The following is an 18294-nucleotide window of genomic DNA, read 5'->3' as shown; positions in this document are numbered from 1 at the left end:
CTGTTAAAATTCCTCAATATAAAATCAACAAAATTGTTAATCGTAAATGATTACACGCACAGGAGAAGTGAGCATGTACCATTCCTCCTGAAGATATATATTTTCAGACGTTGTGCCTTTCAATACACATCAATCACCTCCACTATGTTAAATTTTGTATTATACTAGAATCAGAAGTATTTCGAAAAAACGATATCAATTAAAAAATAATTTACCTCATATTTTCACTTTGCACATCGACTCTTTAACTCTTTACTTTGCTGAATTGCATTATCCTGCAAAACTTAGGTATCGGTATTGGTATTTTTAAGAAAACTTTTTTAAGCTTCCACTTCCACGAGCTGAGGTGTAACAGTCCTCAATACCAGCCATAGTCAGGAGCTTCTTTGGAACTGGAGCCGAAACGATACCAGTACCACGTGGAGATGGAATCAGACGCACAGATACTGAACAACACTTTCCGGTGACCTTGCATGGAACGGTATAGGGTCTACCGATCTTGTTACCCTAGTAACCACGACGGACTGGAACAACAGACAATTTAGTCAAGATGATGGCACCACGAATAGCGGTGGCAACTTCCTCGCTGCAGTTAATTCCCAAACCAATGTGACCGTTGTTGTCACCGATGGCGACACAGGCCTTGAAACGGGTTTGACCAGCACGAGTTTGTTTCTGGATAGGCATGATCCTTAAAGCCGGAGCCCAAGAAGAAATCGATGATTTCGAACTCTTTGATTCGCAACGAGTAGAGGAAGATCTCTTCGAGGGTGTGAATTTTATCATCACGAAACAAACGACCCAATTTAGTGACTGAAACCCATTCCCTGGAATCTTCCTTGCCTCCGCGTCCACGACCTCTGCTGCGATCACGACCACGACCTCGACCGCGTCCACGGCCACCACCACCACGAGAACCAAATCCTCCACGGAATTCACCACGGGCTGAAGCTGCATCCGCCATTCTGTTATGAAGTTATATCGGTGAAAGGTAAAAACCGAATGTATATTTCTGTAAGTGGATACAACGCCATGTACGTCGAAATTCACAATTTGTCCACCACAAGATTATCCTTTGTGCGAAATTTCAAAAGATTCTGTGTTGTCGGGAAGTGCTTAATAATTTTGAAGATGTGTCAGTCAGTAATGGTTTATGCGGGTTTTGGTGTTCTATCTCATAAACATTTTTGGCTGCGGAGCTGAAATTTAGTAAGGTCCATATCGTAGACCATTTTGGTAAGCGCTACAAATTTGAAGTCCTTTACTTGATTGGTTCTAAAGTTACATTGGGGTCATAAATCAGCTGAGGTTGTGCCTGTAATAGTGCCAGAATAGTGAAGTGTATCTGGAAACACCGTTTTTTTTTTCCTTTAAAAGCGATACTGGAAAGTCAATTGTGACCGCTAATAGAGGCATGCTTACTGACTTATTCGTTTATCAATTGAACTATGATGTCATAGAGCTATGGTTTCTACAAAGCTTTGGTGAGTGGTGCCATACCTCACACAGCTCGTACTACAATTGATTTATTAAAGGAAACGTTTGCTAACCGCAAAGATTCTCATTAAACACCCGTGAATCATCGTCCAAGAACGTGAAATTTAACGCCTCTTGACTATGCTCTGTAAGAATATGTGAAGTCACTAATCTACAAAATTCCTCTTCGAAAGTTGGACCTCCACAGTTTAAAAAAAAAAATATCTATTTAAATAAATTTCTTAGTTCTTTACTCCAAAAAAAAAAGCCTCTGCAATGTAAATTAGAGTGATAAACGTCTATCAAATGTTAACTACATTGTACTTTTTAAGGCAAAAGCTTTATATGCACTTAAATCAAGCATTTTATTTAAAAAGCCAACAAGTAGTATATATTTCGTTTTGTCCTCAATAATTAAAAGACCCATTTTGTCCGTTTCAGACTCTATACCGGAAAAGGCACCCGTAACTGCTCAATTGCTAACGTCGAAGTTATCTGCATATCCTAGATATTGTGTAGATTTTTGAAGGAGTGTGCCATTGGTGTTGAAGTTGGTGTTTTGCACCACAGCTACATGACTGCGCATCACGTTGTTGAAGTCCTCTGGTGGTTTCGAAGGTTTCAGTTGAGTCTGTACCAATTCTGACGCAGCAACGAGAATTCTCCAACGTCATCATAATAAGTCGGATCAGTTTACCTGGGATACCAAAACTCGACATGGAATTGGTATTGTTTGTTCATGTTGGATGATGCGTATTGATGTTATATTCTAAGTTCTTCTCCAGGAGCTGGCGAAGAGTGAACATTTCAGGCCTGAAGCCGCACTGATAATTTAAAATCAGGATCTTCTGGGCAATGTTCAAAAGACTGATACCTCTATGGGTGACGACGAGAAGGCCGTCACCTTTCTTATGTATTGAAACGATATTGCTGAAATTCCACTCGTCGGGCATCCTTTATTCCGACCAGGTTTGGGTTATAAGTTGGCGCATGCTCCTTACCAGATCAGCTCCTGCGTGCTTGAAAAGCTCCACTAGTAAACCGTGATCACCGATAGCTTAGTTCGATTTCAGTCTAGAGATGGCAACTCTGATCTCATTCAGATCGGGTATCTGGAACCTCAGATCATCAACCAAATGTTTTTGTCGGGGCTGCTCGTTGATGGTATCGTGCGCTTCATCACAATTAAACAGGTAGTCAAAATGATTTTTCCAAATGTTTATTATCGTCTCCACTAAAGTATTTCAATTCGTATCTTTGCAGACTATGGGCGGCTATTGAATCCCATTGTTTGTCTCTTGGCTCGTCCAAAAAAAAACTCCACAGCTGTTTCACTATAAAGCATCCTTGGATTTCCTCGACTTCACGCTTTTTTCTTTCTCCGAGAACATAGAGCTGACGGGAGATTCGTGTCCTCCTTTGCTGCCACAGTCTGTACGCCTTCGGAGTCAAATCAGTCAGTGCTTGCTATTTGCCTAAAAGCTTCCATCGATATTCACACGCTCAGTTTTGGACCAACTAGATACTGGTCGTAATCAATGTTGGCTGATTTTTGCAGCAAACGTCAAGTATGCTAGAGGAGTGTCTTCCATTGATAGCAACATGATCGATTTTGTTGGCAGGTTTGATCTTTGGGGTACCATCAAATGCCTTTGTATATATCCGGACTTAGCACCATGTTCTTTTCGTCTAGGAAGTCGATATTTCTTCCGATTACCCTACAAAAGGTGAATTCTTTGCCAATCTTGCTATTAACGTCTCCTCAGAGAATTTGTAGGTCATTCTTGGGGCGTTGCTCATAGGTTCTATCGAGGAGTTCATACAATTCTTCTTGGGTAGTGTCATCCTTCTTTTCCTTTAGGGCAGGCGTGTTGCTTGTGGTCAGGTGGTGGTATTTGGCCTTAATGCGGATTAGTGTCAATCTTTCGCTAACATCCTGCAATCTTAAAACTCAAATTAATTATATTAAACTCCTTATTTGTATACACCTAAGTACAAACATCTTTAATTCTCCATACAAAATCCAACATAATCTCCATAATTGCTCAAGGAAAAATTACCACAAACAGGATAATATTCCCATCTACACAATAGAAAATAAATGAGAATCCTATTAGGGAGTTATATATTACTTTGGTTAGAAAATTTGACTCAAAAGAATAAAGAAAAACAATGTCAATGGAATGCAATTAAAAATTGTCTCCTTAATAGGATTATTTATAGAAACAAAGTCCTCGTACTGTAATGGAAAAACTCTTCCTTCAAACACGAATTCTTTTTTGTCGTAAAGTAATTTGATCATTAAATTTATACGCACTTCCACAGAAAAAAGGAAACACCCACAAAAGGTGAACCCAAATGAAACCAAAGAACATAACAGCTGGGAAAAGACTTTTAATCGCACAAGCCATATGAGTACCAGGTATTAATTTAATTTTTTTCAGTTATGAAACTTTAACCAAAGGCAAGCTTTAAAAAAAAGGAACGCTCAGAAAGGAAATCCAACAAACTGTATAATCTACCTTATCTCATGGTATGAAAGTTTTAATTACTTTCCCTGCTCCAACCAACCATCCATCCAACCATCATCATCATCGTTTGACCAAAATTTTTCCCTTGGCCAAAGGAAACTAGCCAGAAAAATATATGAGTAGGTAAATATAATAAGTTGCGAAACACAGCTTCAATTTGAAAAGAATCCTTAAATTTGGAAGACACAAAAAAATAAATAATACTGTAGCTGGATATACGTATGTCGACCATGGACCTTTTTGAAGTAAGTCCAAAACTATAATAATCCCCTTAAGTCCTTAATCTCATTCGTACAACTTTAACTCTCTTTTTCCTGGTCTCCGTCCCAGTCTTAGCCATATATAGTCCAGTGCGTCGTTAGTATAAACCTTTTTTTCTTTCTTTAGTTTGTCTTCCTTTCATCACGTTTTTTTTTTTAAATTCTGATCTCTTTTTATGATTTTTCTTTTGTTATATTTATAGGTACTTCCGGTGTAACAGAAGTGTAAACAAATTATGTTTAACAGTAATTGGGAAAAGTTTTCCTATTCTCTTCCATTAATTTAGATTTTTTTTTAGGATTTTAGTAAACCAAGGAATACTTAAACGGCAACTAATATTTATTCCGAATCCAGGCAAATAAGGATATAAAAGGGTTAGAGATTTCTATCCACATGCTCCTCCCTGTACTTTTTTACAGGGCTAATATGTTAAACCCCCATTTAGCATTTTCTTTTAAAAGGTACTCATAGTCAGTGTTATTTAAATATTTTTGTATTTTAACCTAAATAACATAACCTTCCTTTATTGACAGAGTTTTTGTATTTTTTTCAATTGAATTTGTGTGTTTTCAGTTCCCGGGAAAGTTTATTTTTGAATGAAAGAAAAAAGGGGATGTTTCAAACAAAAAAAGGATTACCTTTTCAGTTTGGGGGAAAACACAAAAACGACAAATATGTGGTTTACTTTGAGTGGCAATACAATTCTGTTCTTTTTTTTGTGATAAATAACAAACACATTTTTTAATAGAAAACAATGCACAAACACACAAATATTTAAATAAATTTAAATTAAATTCAAACCTATTTACACTACGTGTCACATCGATAGGGACATGCTTATATCGTTTTTTAATTGACGTTATTTTTCAAACCCTTAGGTTTTTTTTGGAAAAATCTAAATGTGGAATGAATGAGGTATGTATTAAGTTTTTAATGCAAAAAATATGTTGGATTAAATTGATAAATACAAATTTTATGGCGGCCGAAGAATGTCATAACAAGTACCTGTACCTGTATCAGATAAATAATTTGATACGATCAAGAAGCGTGGGAAAATTAAGGGTCTAACCAAGGAGGAAATAGACCAACTTCAAGCTTACCGGGATCTCGTCAAAAACATCCGTTTTGTAGCCAGAAAAATTAGAAAAAGTTCAAATGATGTACAGAACTACTTCAAGAACCCAAAAAGGTATGAAAACAACGACAAAAGAGGAATCAAGAAAGCCATATAATTGAAAAAAGAAAAACGGGTGATTGTGGAGCTGCTCAATTTCAAGTCTTTAGTAAGTTCAGAACAGAAACTGGGGTAAATGCTAGTAGATCGACTTTATTTCCGAGCGTGACATACTGTAGTCTTTCCCGATGAATAATAAGTTAATTTGAACGGACCTGATAAAGCTGCTATTTACAAGATTTAAGAAATGAAAAAATCTATCATGAAAAACGGCACAGAAAAGGAGGTGGTGTAATAGTATGGCCACTAAATACCTATTAGGGGACAGTGAAGTTGGATTTTCAAAACTCTTAAATCAGCCAATCTCTTAGAAATAGATTCTGGAACGAGCTTTTCCGCGGTTTTATGAATTATTTGATAGACAACGATGGTTTTTATAGCAAGATAATGCACTAATACATTCCGCGTGGCCAACAAAAACCTGAATTTAGAGGCATGATGTGAACCTATTACCATGGCCCCCATATTCTCCTGGTCTAAACATAATGGAATACGTGTGCGGATGGCTTTCAAAAAAAGTTTATGAATTCAATTATCTGATATCTATGAATCCATACATCACAGTTTACTTGAAGTAGTTCAGAAATCATCATTTTAATCCATTTAATAAAACCAGAATTTACACTAGAAGACTTTTTTCTATTTTTTTTCGCTTTAAAGGGCCATGCAAGTATGTAAATGTGGATCTTGTCCGTATCCATGTGACACAAAAATCAGGTACTTTTAATGATCTTTTTCGCCTTAAAACTTGTATTTATCAATTTAAACTTAATCCTTATGTGCACCTCCTCGCGGTAGAGAGCGGGTAACGCTAATGAACAAGGGGACCGAACAACTGCCGGAATAAGCTGTCAACTCAGCTTTGGTGGACGGGGCACTGACTTGTCCCTGGGTTGAAGTAAATCTCCCTAATGGCGGGGGAACTGCAGTTTGCGGTCAACGGCATGGAAGTCTGGTAGTGGACGAGCTTTTTAAGATGGCCAACGGGAGCAGCCAAGAGCGTCTGTGTTCCAGAGTGGGCGGCTACAATAGGCGTCTGTTTTCCCATAGTGAGCGGTCTCAATCGGTTATGTGTTCGACCATACAAAGGGCGGGTGTGCCTGTCGAATCTGAGCTTATGTATGTTATTAATCTTATCTCGGAAAGACCATGATGAAAGGGTATATGCTTTTACATGAAATATGGCAACAACTGGAAACGAGTCCCTAACAGGTAACCTCCTTATGGAGAATCCTTCTACAGCTTCGGCTGCAGTAAACCGCACATCGGATTTGGAGGTGCGGCATCTTTCATGCAACAGCGTCAATCAAGACGCCATAATAATAAATGAATCGTCAACGATTAGTAAAAGTCTTTCAAGAAATGCAATTGATACTTTTGGCTATGGTATACGTACAAAAACCGGAGCTTGGATCTTTCGGTCCTTGTATGGTGAAGGAAGATACAGCTAGAGCGCGAAATGCTTCGTCTCATGATCAGTATCCTGGGCATTAGTGAAACAAAGTAGAGCGGAAGAGCTGAATATAGATCTGACACTGGACAAATGAGAATGCTGTATTCCGGAAAGAATGAAAGAGATGGTGGCCAAAGGCTGCATGGTGTTGGAATTATATTGAACGAAGAAGCTAGGCGCAGTCTTATTTCCTGGGCGCCAATATCTGAAAGAATAATTACTGCAGGGTTCCACTCAAAATTTCACAACATCACAATTGTTCAGTGTTATGCCTCCACAAATGAAGCGACCGAAGAAGACAAAACCGCGTTCTACACTCATCTTAACTCGGTTTACACCAGTGTTCCGAGAGCCGATATCATAAACCTCAACGCTGAAGTCGGTGCAGACAATTACGGTCTGGAACGAGTTATGGGAAAAAATGGCTTGGGGTCACGTAATGAAAATGGTAACATTCTTGTCGACTTTTGTAACCCAAATCGTCTTGTAATTGGTGAGATTGTATTTAAAGATAAGACGTGCAACAAAGTCTTATAGGTGCACCCAGATGGTCATTCCGAAAATCAAATTGATCACATCATGATTCAGCAGCGATGGAGGAAGTCTATGTGTGATGTCCGAAATATAAGAAATGCCGATGTGGGAAGCAACCACCATTTAGTTGTCATGAGTCTCAAATTAAAAACCGCGGATTTATTAAGAAAATCGCCGAATGCAGCAAGAAATCTAAAATTTAATACGAATGCTTAAAGTCGTAGCTATATCAACACCCTTAACTATAGAGTTTCGTCATTAAATGTAAGTGTTGACTCAGATGTTGACGAGATGCGGTGTGGAATTAAAAGTGTTTTTATTGAGGCTGGATCCGAGTTAGTGACTCTTGGATATCCCAAGACACCTGGGAAAAAATCGAGCTTCGTAAATCGTTGAAGCTGCGAATAAACGCCAAAACAGACGCTCAACTAAAGGCTGATTTGCGAAACGAATATCGGATTGCACACAAGATGGTCTATCGTTGTGTGAGACGTGACAGGAGGGTGAGGATAGATGAACTCGCTGCTGAAAACGCTGCAAGAAGAGGAGATATCCGAGAATTGTACCAAATAGCCAAAAAAGTTGTCGCGAAAAAAAGCAACAACAATCATCCTGTAATGGATGTGGATGGGACACTATTGGTACTAATTGAAGATCAACTTCACAGGTGGAAGGATTATTTGTGTGCCCTATTAAATAAGGACCCTGTCGAACAGAGTGCTTAAATGCCCCAACTTAACGAGATGCACAGATCCTGCAGAGGCATTGACATCAAACCCCCTTCAGTAGCGGAAATTGAAACAGCGATTAATCTCCTCAAAAACAACAAAGCAGCCGGCCATGACGGAGTACCAGCGGAATTCCTGAAAGCTGATCCCGCCACAGCAGCTAGTATCTTGCATGCGCTTATACAAACTGTTTGGGAAAACGAAACCTATCCCAGTTAATGGAAGGATTGAGTGATTGTTAAGGTGCGAAAAAAAGGTGATCTCAAGAACTGCAACAATTGGCGTGGTATTTCCGTTTTGTCCGTTTTCCCAAAGCTAATGGCAACTTTAATCCTCGAACGAATAAAGGCTAGAATTGAGACTACACTCAAGAGGAATTAGGCTGGCTTCCGCAGCGGTCGGTTGTGCGTTGACCATTCTTGGGAGGGGAATTCCGCCCAAAAATGTGTACCATTATAAAGGAGTCCTACAACAATGAAAGGTGTTTCGTGTTGCATAATGGGCAGCTATCCGACTCTTTCGAAGTGCGTCAGGGTGTGAGACATGGGATTCTTTTATCGCCAATTCTTTTTCTGCTGGCGATACATGATGTTCTGACGTCCAGCGTCGGTACAACTGAGAGGCAAGGTATTCAATGGAGAACGTTTGAAAGGCTTAGCCATTTAGACTATGCCGATGATATAGGTCTCATGCCATATAACATCAGTGGGCTGAACGAGATGTGTCAAACTTTACGGGTGAAAGGAAAATCGTGCGGTCTTAAAATAAATTACAAAAAAGACAAAAATAATACTAACAGGCCCCCCAACACAACATGGTATTATTCTGCATGACACGCCTGTTGAAGAGGTCGAACAATTTAATTACCTCGGAAGTATTGCATGAGCAAATGGTGGTACGGATCGGGACGTAAAAAGCAGAATAAATAATGAACAACTTTTGTGAACCACTGTTTGCGTCTTATCCGTAAAATTCGCTGGCCACAAACAATATTTAACCAGGAATTGTGGCGTGAGACAGGTCAGAGGCGCTTGGACATCGACATCAGAAAGCGCAAATGGCAATGGATTGGTCATTCACTGGTTTCCTCAGTGTGATGATATTGCGAAGCAGTCCTTTGAATGGAATCCTCTGGGGTCACGGCGGGTTGGAAGACCAAGAACAACACGGAAATCTTCAGTGCTATCGGAACCTAACTCCCAGAGAAGGACTTGTCCACAGTTAAGGTATCTAGCTGCAAATTGAGAAAGATGGAAGAGTTTTGTTGACGCCGTATGCCCTGTACGAAGATAGAGGACCTGATGATTTTGATGATGATAAACTTAATACATACCATTCAGTCCATATTTAAGTTTTTCCAAAAAACCTAAGGGTTTGATATTTTCCAAATAAAAAACTAAAAAAGCTCTATGGTACATGAAGTGTAAATACAGTACAATAGTGTTGAGTGTTTAATTGAATTTTTCATTTTAAGGGAATTTTCAAGTGCAGTTGTTGAACTCCAAATACAATAAGTTCGATGTAAAAAAATAAGTACATTAAATGTAGAAATGTGTTGTATGATTTATTTTTTACAATTTTTAATAAAACAATCAATTATTACACAATTATTAATATAAAACTGTGATGTTAAATAATATTAATTATTTTTATTAATTCGTATAATATTCACTGCTTAAAGTATTAATGTGTAACATGCAATTTTAATTGCATTTAAGCAGTTTGTTGTTTCATTTTAAATAATAATTTAAATCTGCAATAAATGTTTTTAATACCTGTTTGTATTTACTTAGAAATATCTATGATTAAAATGAAAAACATAAAGATAAGTGATTCAATCGTTACAAAAAATTAAGTACTGCATACATAAATATTTAAAAAATAACACGAGTTTTATCGGATTTAAGTAAATTAATTTTAAAATTCTTATGATATTCGTGAGTTACCTGTGTACTTTTTAATTAGAAGTTTATTTATAAATAGCATAAAGAGGACAGTTTTGAGATAAACTTGCTAAATAGAAAATAATGAATAGTATCCACCAACTTTCCATATACTATATGATAGATTGATGACTCTGTGCGCTAACTTACTTTGACGAACTTCCTTTGCAGTGCAATCATTACTTAACTGCAGAAGCCCAGATTCTCCTTTAAATAAAATTTTATTTGATTTAAATTTTTAATATTTTCGTCATTGCCAGGTTTATTACTGCCGAACACGGCGGCGTATACTATCAAAATCTCTTAATACATCACGTTGAAATTTTTCATTTAAATCAGATATCTGAATAGAAAAGTGGAGAACCAACTTAGTCATTGTTTCGCTCTAATCGTTGAGCAATCTGACAAAAAAAATATAAAGCATCATCTGTTATAAGCATTGTTTGATTTACTTTCTTTCCCTTGATAATCTAACATCATTTTTTCCCGAAATGTTCACTTCCTCCTTTTATTCTTATTTTAATTAAGGTAATCCCACTACTGATGATAGATTGATGATTCTGTGCCAACACACTTTGGCTATGATGAAATTTGAAGTAAAAACAATAAAAACAACGTAAACACATATTTGCTATTAAGTGATTAAAATTTAGCTGGAAAGTTTTCTTCCACAATTTTTGGGGTCCAACAAACTTTGCTAATGAAATTTCTTGAATTAATAAAAGAATTTTTATTTCTTTGTTTAATGATTTTTTTCAATTCTTTATTTTATATTTCGTTTTGATCTTCTCTTAGCTTCTTTAAATATAAAAGAACTTTAAAACTTTAAGTTTCTTGAACACTCTGATTTGAATAAGTTTTTAAGCTTCTTTTTTTTCAATGCATCGTTCGCGCCCATAGTTTACTCAGTCGTCTTTTTTTCTATAGAACTTCAATTGGAATGCATCATGCAATCAAAATCCGTAGATTTAAAACTTTCCAAAGATGTTTATCCATTGGTTTCCTGTTTCATTGTCAACTAAAATTTCCATTACCAAGAATGTATTTACACTTTTAAATTGAAAATGTACAAATTCCTCAATTCATTATTGTATCTTAAAATTCATCATCAGTCGATATCTTTAACGTTTTTTGATTTTCTTATTTTGTTTTTTCTTTGAAGAAGAAAAATCTTCTTCTATACTCGAATATCCAATTCAATGTTCAATCTCAGTTTATTTGTTCTTCATCCGCATTGTTGAATCTCGTATAGCGAAGCACCTGAGTTAATTGCATTCGATTTTATATTGAATTTGTTTGACTTCTTCATTTCATTTTAAAATAAATGAAAAAGATTTTTTTTTGTTGTTGTATTGCCATAGCAATTGCAATAAAAAGGAAGGCAGTGGTAAACTGACAACGACGATAAACTGGTAAAATCGATTCTTTCGAAGAAAAAGAAGAAATAAACAGAATTGTGTTGATTTTGAAGAAGTTTATTGTTTAATCACACATTTTTTAAAGGATTTTTGTAGTTAAAGTTTGGAAAGTGTTAGCCAACACCTCTTGATGGAACTTAAAAAAATAAAACTTAACGGAAGGAAGACTAAAGTTGTTTAAAGAGAAACAACTACAAATAAATTGGTTTGTCAAACGAAGACGACTTTTAAGTGCAACGAGTACAGGATTCTCCGAAAGTTTATTCCAAAGGATGTGAATGCCTTAAAAAAGGAAAAAACGATTTTATTGTTAAAGTTTTGAATTGAATCCTTTATTATTTTTTTTTCAAAAATTCAATCTTGTTTCGGCTTATGCTGCTTTATATGTATTTTTAAGTTACTTTACCAAGTCGTACATTCATTCTTAGATAGTTTTTCCTTTTCCAAAGATAATTTTTTTTTTTAATATAGGCTTTTAGCAATGTTCTATTTTTAAGCTTAATTGATTAATTTTTTTCAAATATTTTGTTAATATTTAATTTGAAAAAGGACTTAAGATACAGGGTGCATCAGACACAAAATCTGTATTTCTTTTTAAGTGATTTAAGAGAAGCCTCTTCATTTAACGAAGGTTGTTATTTAGATGGGAGTGTGGAGTCAGAAAAATGCTACAGACAGCTGCGAATTGAAAAAGAAATTGTTACCAGGCGAACTGATGTTTTTCACCTCAATTATGCGAAATATTTTTGAAGCAACCAATTTAATTGGAATAAGTTTTGCCACGTATTCTAATCATACCGTCAAATTCTACCTACCATTCAGAAGGTTACAATTTCCAATTCGTTTAGCTTTTGCCATGTCTACAAATAAGTCTCAAAGCTAAATAGTGTCTATTTGTGGTTCAAATTTTAAAAATCCATTTTTTTTCATCTGCAGCTATATGTTTCATGTTCTCATGTACGAAAAAGAGAGTTGTCTGTGCGTGCGAGTTTACTTTAGATACATTCTTTAACAAAAAAAATATAACAGTGAGGACTCTTAAAAATATTAAGGGCGTAGTTTTTTACCAATTTAACATACAAATTTATTTTCGACTCAAACCTTTTTTCAAAACTTTGGGATATTAGTTTTCAACTAATTTTATTTTATGAGAAATATTGTTTTCAATATTCAGTACAATTTTGAGAAAAATCGATTTGACAGTTTTTTTTACAAAAATAAAAATATAACCAAATTAATAAAAGTTGGTGAAATTTGATTTTCGACTCAAATATCTTTTCAAAAATAATTTGATCTAGGCTTTAAATCAATTTCATTTATAAAAAAAATTGTTTTCAACATTCAGTAATTTGTTTATAAAAATCTAACCGTCCGTTTTTCATACGAAATTAAAATCTACAAAAAATAGTACTCAAATTTTGTAAGCATTGGTGTTTGGTTCTGGATATCTCGTGAATAATAGAAGACATTGAATTTAAATTAATTTCATTCATCCAAGTTGTATTTGTTTATATTATAAATAAAAACTTTTAAGAATTCTTAATAAAATTGGTAAAAATTGGTTAACGACTTAAAATCTCGTAAGCAAAAATAGATTTTGAAATCAATTTATTTCATCATATGAAAAATATTATTGGTTATTTTTAAATTTTTTAGAATAGTTTAACTGATAACTTTTTTTACAAAACACGAAACCCCTTTAAGCAAGACAAATCGACAGACGGGATGGGAAGTTATCAGTGTGGGTCGCATCCCAGCCCCTTTTTTTTAATTGCTACGGTAACAAAACCATCCATTTCAGAAAATCCTTTCTGCATAATTATGTGTATATCAAAATGTATTTGGAGTCGATATCTCTACCGGTTCTTGATATATGGACGACCTAAACAGCTTTTCGAACGTATGAACGTACGCACGCACAGACACCTCTCTAAAAAAGTTTATTTAGTTCTCTAGGGACCTAGAAACATCGAGAAACGTCAAAATTGGACCAGTTACAATAACTTCTTATGGGAAGTTAATAATCCAGGCAACCTTCTAATAAGGCCAGGATTTATGTACATAAATAAATAGGTTAAAATACACTCTTATTTTGCAAGTTTTAGAACCTTCCAATAAATATCTTTGATAAAATATTGGTAATCATCAAATAACAGATGATGGAATACGACCAGTAGCTTTGCACGTTCTTAAGAAAATGAGGAGGACAAAAAAGGTATTTTTAACGTAAGAACTAACGTACACACAGCCATCAATCTTAAAACCATAGTGCTCCACAGAAGTCTGCGTACAACGATGACATATTGAAAAAAAGCTATTATTTACAAACGACGAGTGAAACATTTTTTTGGAAGGTAAATTTCAATAAAAAGAAAGTTTAAGTTTTTGATATTACTAATATAACTAACCTAAATATTTTCTAGTAAAAAAAAAGAGGCTGGGATGCGATAACTAACACTGATAACTTCCCATCCCGTCTGTCGATTTGTCTTGCTTAAAACTTTGTCTATATGTACTCGTATCAATTTTTACCAAATTTGCGAACTATTTTATGTAGATTTTATTTTTTATGAAAAAACGGACTGTTGGATTTATATATAAAAATTACTGAATATCGAAAACAATATTTTCTGTGAAATAAAATAAGTTTCAAGCCAATATCTCAAAGTTTTGAAAAGATATTTGAGTCGAAAATCAATTTTTACCAACTTTTATAATTTTTTTTTAGGTTTTTATTTTTTGTAAAAAAACTGTCATTTCGATTTTTTTTAAACTTAAATTGTATGTTGACAACAAGATTTTTTTAAAGATAAAAGTAAATTAAAGCCAATATCTCAAAGTTTTGAAAAGATATTCGAGTCGAAAATCAATTTTTACCAACTTTTATTAATTTTTTCTTAGGTTTTTATTTTTTGTAAAAAACTGTCAATTCGATGTTTCTCTACATTTTTCAAAATGTTAAACACAATATTTCTTATAAGATAAAATAAGCTTGAAGCCTTAATTTCAAGTTTTTGAAAAGATATTTGAATCGATATTCAATTTTTACGAACTTTGAGTAATGTTTTTATTTTTAGATTTTTATTTTTATTAAAAAAAACTGTCAATTAGATTTTTCTCAAAATTTTATCAGATGTCAAAAACATTATTCTTCGTTGCACAAAATTGTTTTAGAGATGAAATCATATTTCAGTCGTAAAATTTTGGAGGTGACTAATTTTTTTTTTCAGTTTTATTGAGTTTTAAAAAAAACCGTTATATTGATTTTTTTCAAAAAATATATCTGTTTGGTATCATGTTACAATATATTATATAAAATTTAATTCAAGTCTCTAGCGTTTTTGGTTCGTAAGATATTTAGGGTTAACCAAAATTTTCACCTTTTTTTCAAACTGCTATGGTAAAAAAACCACCCACGCAATTTTTTTGAGAGCCCTTTCTGCATCTTTCTGCCTTATTATCTGTATAACAAAATTTATTTGAAGTTGATATCTCTTCTGGTTCTTGAGCTATGGACGACGAAAAACACGTCGCGAACGTACGGACGTACAAACGTACGTACACACGCACGCACAGACATCTTTCTAAAAATCTTTTATTTCGACTCGACTTGACAAATCGGACCCATTACAATAACTTCCTATGGGAAGTTAATAAAACAACGAAAAAGCTGTGAAAATCGTCCACCAAAGTTTTGCGTTCATTTTTTTCAAAACAGATTTGTTTCTTCGGGCTTTTCTTGTGCTTATCAATTGTAGAAAATAGTTTTTTGTAATTTTTTTTCGAAAAGAAAGTATAAAATGGTTAAGTTTAAGTGAGCGGCAGTTAATTATTAATTTAAATTTAAAACAAAAAATGTCCTACTCAGAAATATCAAAAATAACTTTAAGAAGCCGGTCAACGATTGAAACGACCATAAATCGCTCCCAAAACACGTTGAATCAAAATTAAGGTGGACCAAGATCCCTTCACAACTGCAATTTTTGAGTCTGACGGTCGTTTGTGACAGTCCTTAGTGCACTATCAAGACAGTAAAATACGGTGGTTGAGATGTTATGGTATGGGGCTGTATGGCGCGGCGTCTTCAGAGGTGAAAAAGCTGGCAATAATCGAGGGGATCATGGATCAATATGTTTATATTGACATCCTCAAACGAAACTTAAAATCAAGTGCCGACATTTTGGGGTTTGCAAACAATTACTATTTTCAGCAAGACAACGACTCCAAACATACCGCACATAATACACGTATGCGGCTGGCATACAACACTCCCCACTTGCTACAAACCCCACCACAGAGTCCAGATATAAACCCCATTGAGCTCCTATGGGATGCTTTGGAAAGGAAGATCAGCATAAACGATATCTGAAATAAAGCTCAGTTAAAAGGAGGAGTTATTATACAGAGAAACTTGTAGGGTCCATGCAAAACCGCTTAAGAGTGGTCAAAAGTAATAATGAAGAATAATTATTTTTCTTTTTTCCAACGTTTTTTTTTATATCTTTTACTTTTGTGGATACTTTTCAAACTTTTTTTTTTGTTTCAATTTCTTTATTTCTGAATACAGAAAATGTTGTTTATTTATGTTATAAAAAATCAAAACCTTGAATATTGTTTAATTTAAATATACCTTTCAAACATTTATATCACTCATCGTTTGTGAATAACAGCGGTTTTTTTTTCAATAATTCATCGTTATACGCAGACTTTTGGGAGCACTGTAGATTTTAATTATAAACTCTTTGAAATGTGAAGAAATCTCAAAATTATCAATTTGCCAAATTCAGACCGATTACTTAGTCTAATTTATATTCGTACGATATCAGAGCTTTCCTTATTCTCAGGAGTATATACAACTTTTGTAATACAAATATTTTACTGTCAGAAATCAACTGTGAATAGAATTTTTATGATTCGATTTCAAGAACTCTTCATCGCACAATTCAAAAAGGATAAAAAGAAATATACAGCTAATTTAACTGCAGTTGGTAATGAATAGTGAATTGTGTTTATGTTTTATTTCCCTGCTATACATACATTTGTTTGAGAAAATTCTCGAAATTCTTACAAATTAATATAAACTGGCCAAATTAATTTCTATTTGAAGTTACAAATTGCAACGTCGAGTTCAAATATTTAAGGAAGTTTTTCGTGTGAGCGCATCTCAGTCTCTTTTTAATTAATTTTTACAGTTGACCTAGGTTATTTGGTAGAAAATGCAAATGAAGCTTATATTGTATACTATGAGTTCTTTACATGTTTTGAAATTTGTCTTACATCCTTATTTATTATTTCCAGAAACATGCATTACATTAAAAAATATGATTTTGTAAAATAATTATGATAAAAATTCCGGTCGCTATACATTCCCTTCATTTGAACCCTCTTAAACGGAACCAGAATACACTTCTTAAGAAGAAGGTATACGAACGTCCTGCAATCAAAACACACCAGTGAACGATATTTCCGCTAAAACTCAATTGTCTCCCTTCATTTCCTGTTAACTACCCTAATCTTTACAACTTCATCTGCTTTACATATATTTCAACCCTCAGTAACTCAAAAAGTTTGAGAAATCCTCTTTCCTTATTTTACCTGCTGGGGCCCACCCACTGTCTGTGTCTTTTACGACTGCAAAATGAAACGTTTTTTTGTGAAGTGTTTATTCGAACGTAAGATTTTCCAACTTCCAATGTTAGCATTAAGCTGTCTAAAACTCCAAAAAATTATTATCCTCTTAAGTGACCTTATCTGAAGTTACTAAAGTTCTAAAATAAGATTAGATTTTCTTGTGCCTTAAATTAAGTTAAATAAAATAGGGTGGTCCCGCTAACCACCGAAATAATCTTAAATGGGGTACTAAATCAAAAATAAAATGGAAAAGATAATTTTTGTCGGGTGTTAATGTTATTTTTTTATAACAAACGTTTAGTGACTTTAAATCTAATTTATCCTGAAACAAATAAGACAATGAACCTATTATGCGTGGTATAATTTTACTTGACAAGTTCCAACTTTGTTATCGAGATCTTCAAATCAAAAAACCAGAATATAGACATTTTTCAAAAGCATGAAAATTACTTTTCATTTCTTTTTTTTTCCAATATTAAATAGGTCACTGGAATTATTCTTTGATAACACCCCCTGATATCATAAGTCTTGGTTCCGGAGTTGAGGTGTTGTGTACTGAACATTATTTTATTATTTTATATTTGTTATATATTATATTATATTTTATATTCAAAAAACCAATGCATTAATGTCATGAAAGGAAATTTGCTTTAACTAAACTAAAGATTTTCTCCTAAAAAATAAGAAGCAAACAAAAGACAATAGCAAAGGTTTGTATTGTGAAAACGGGCTTTGAAATGTAGTATCACAGCTTAGAACGCTAATTGAAATTTACCCCCATTGAAGTTTGGTACCTCTTAATTTTGTGCATAAAAGACAACGCCCCATCTAATACTTACAAAACAAATTTTTATTTTTTTCTGTAGTTAAATAAAATAAAATACATTTTAAATTGTGTTCTGCGCAAAAATTGTCAAAGCCAATAGTTTCGCTTCTTTTAATTGCCACGCTGCGCTTCGCTGGCTTCACTGAAGAAGGCTCCCGCCTGCCCCACTACTTCGAACGCCGGCCGCCGCGCCAAAGGAATACTTAATTTTTGTCAGTAAAAAAAAGATCGGGAATGTTCTCATTTTGCATAATTTGTG

General features: G+C 34.3%; 1 pseudogene; it reads right to left on the bottom strand.

Moving 5' to 3' along the window:
• Positions 1–340: 340 nt before the first annotated feature.
• LOC129940965 (40S ribosomal protein S2-like) lies at positions 341–983 on the bottom strand (annotated as a pseudogene).
• Between the last annotated feature and the right edge of the window lie 17311 nt (positions 984–18294).

This window comes from Eupeodes corollae, chromosome 1, assembly GCF_945859685.1.
Source record: "Eupeodes corollae chromosome 1, idEupCoro1.1, whole genome shotgun sequence".
Lineage (NCBI taxonomy): Eukaryota > Metazoa > Arthropoda > Insecta > Diptera > Syrphidae > Eupeodes > Eupeodes corollae.
This window is presented reverse-complemented; position numbering and strand designations above follow the sequence as displayed.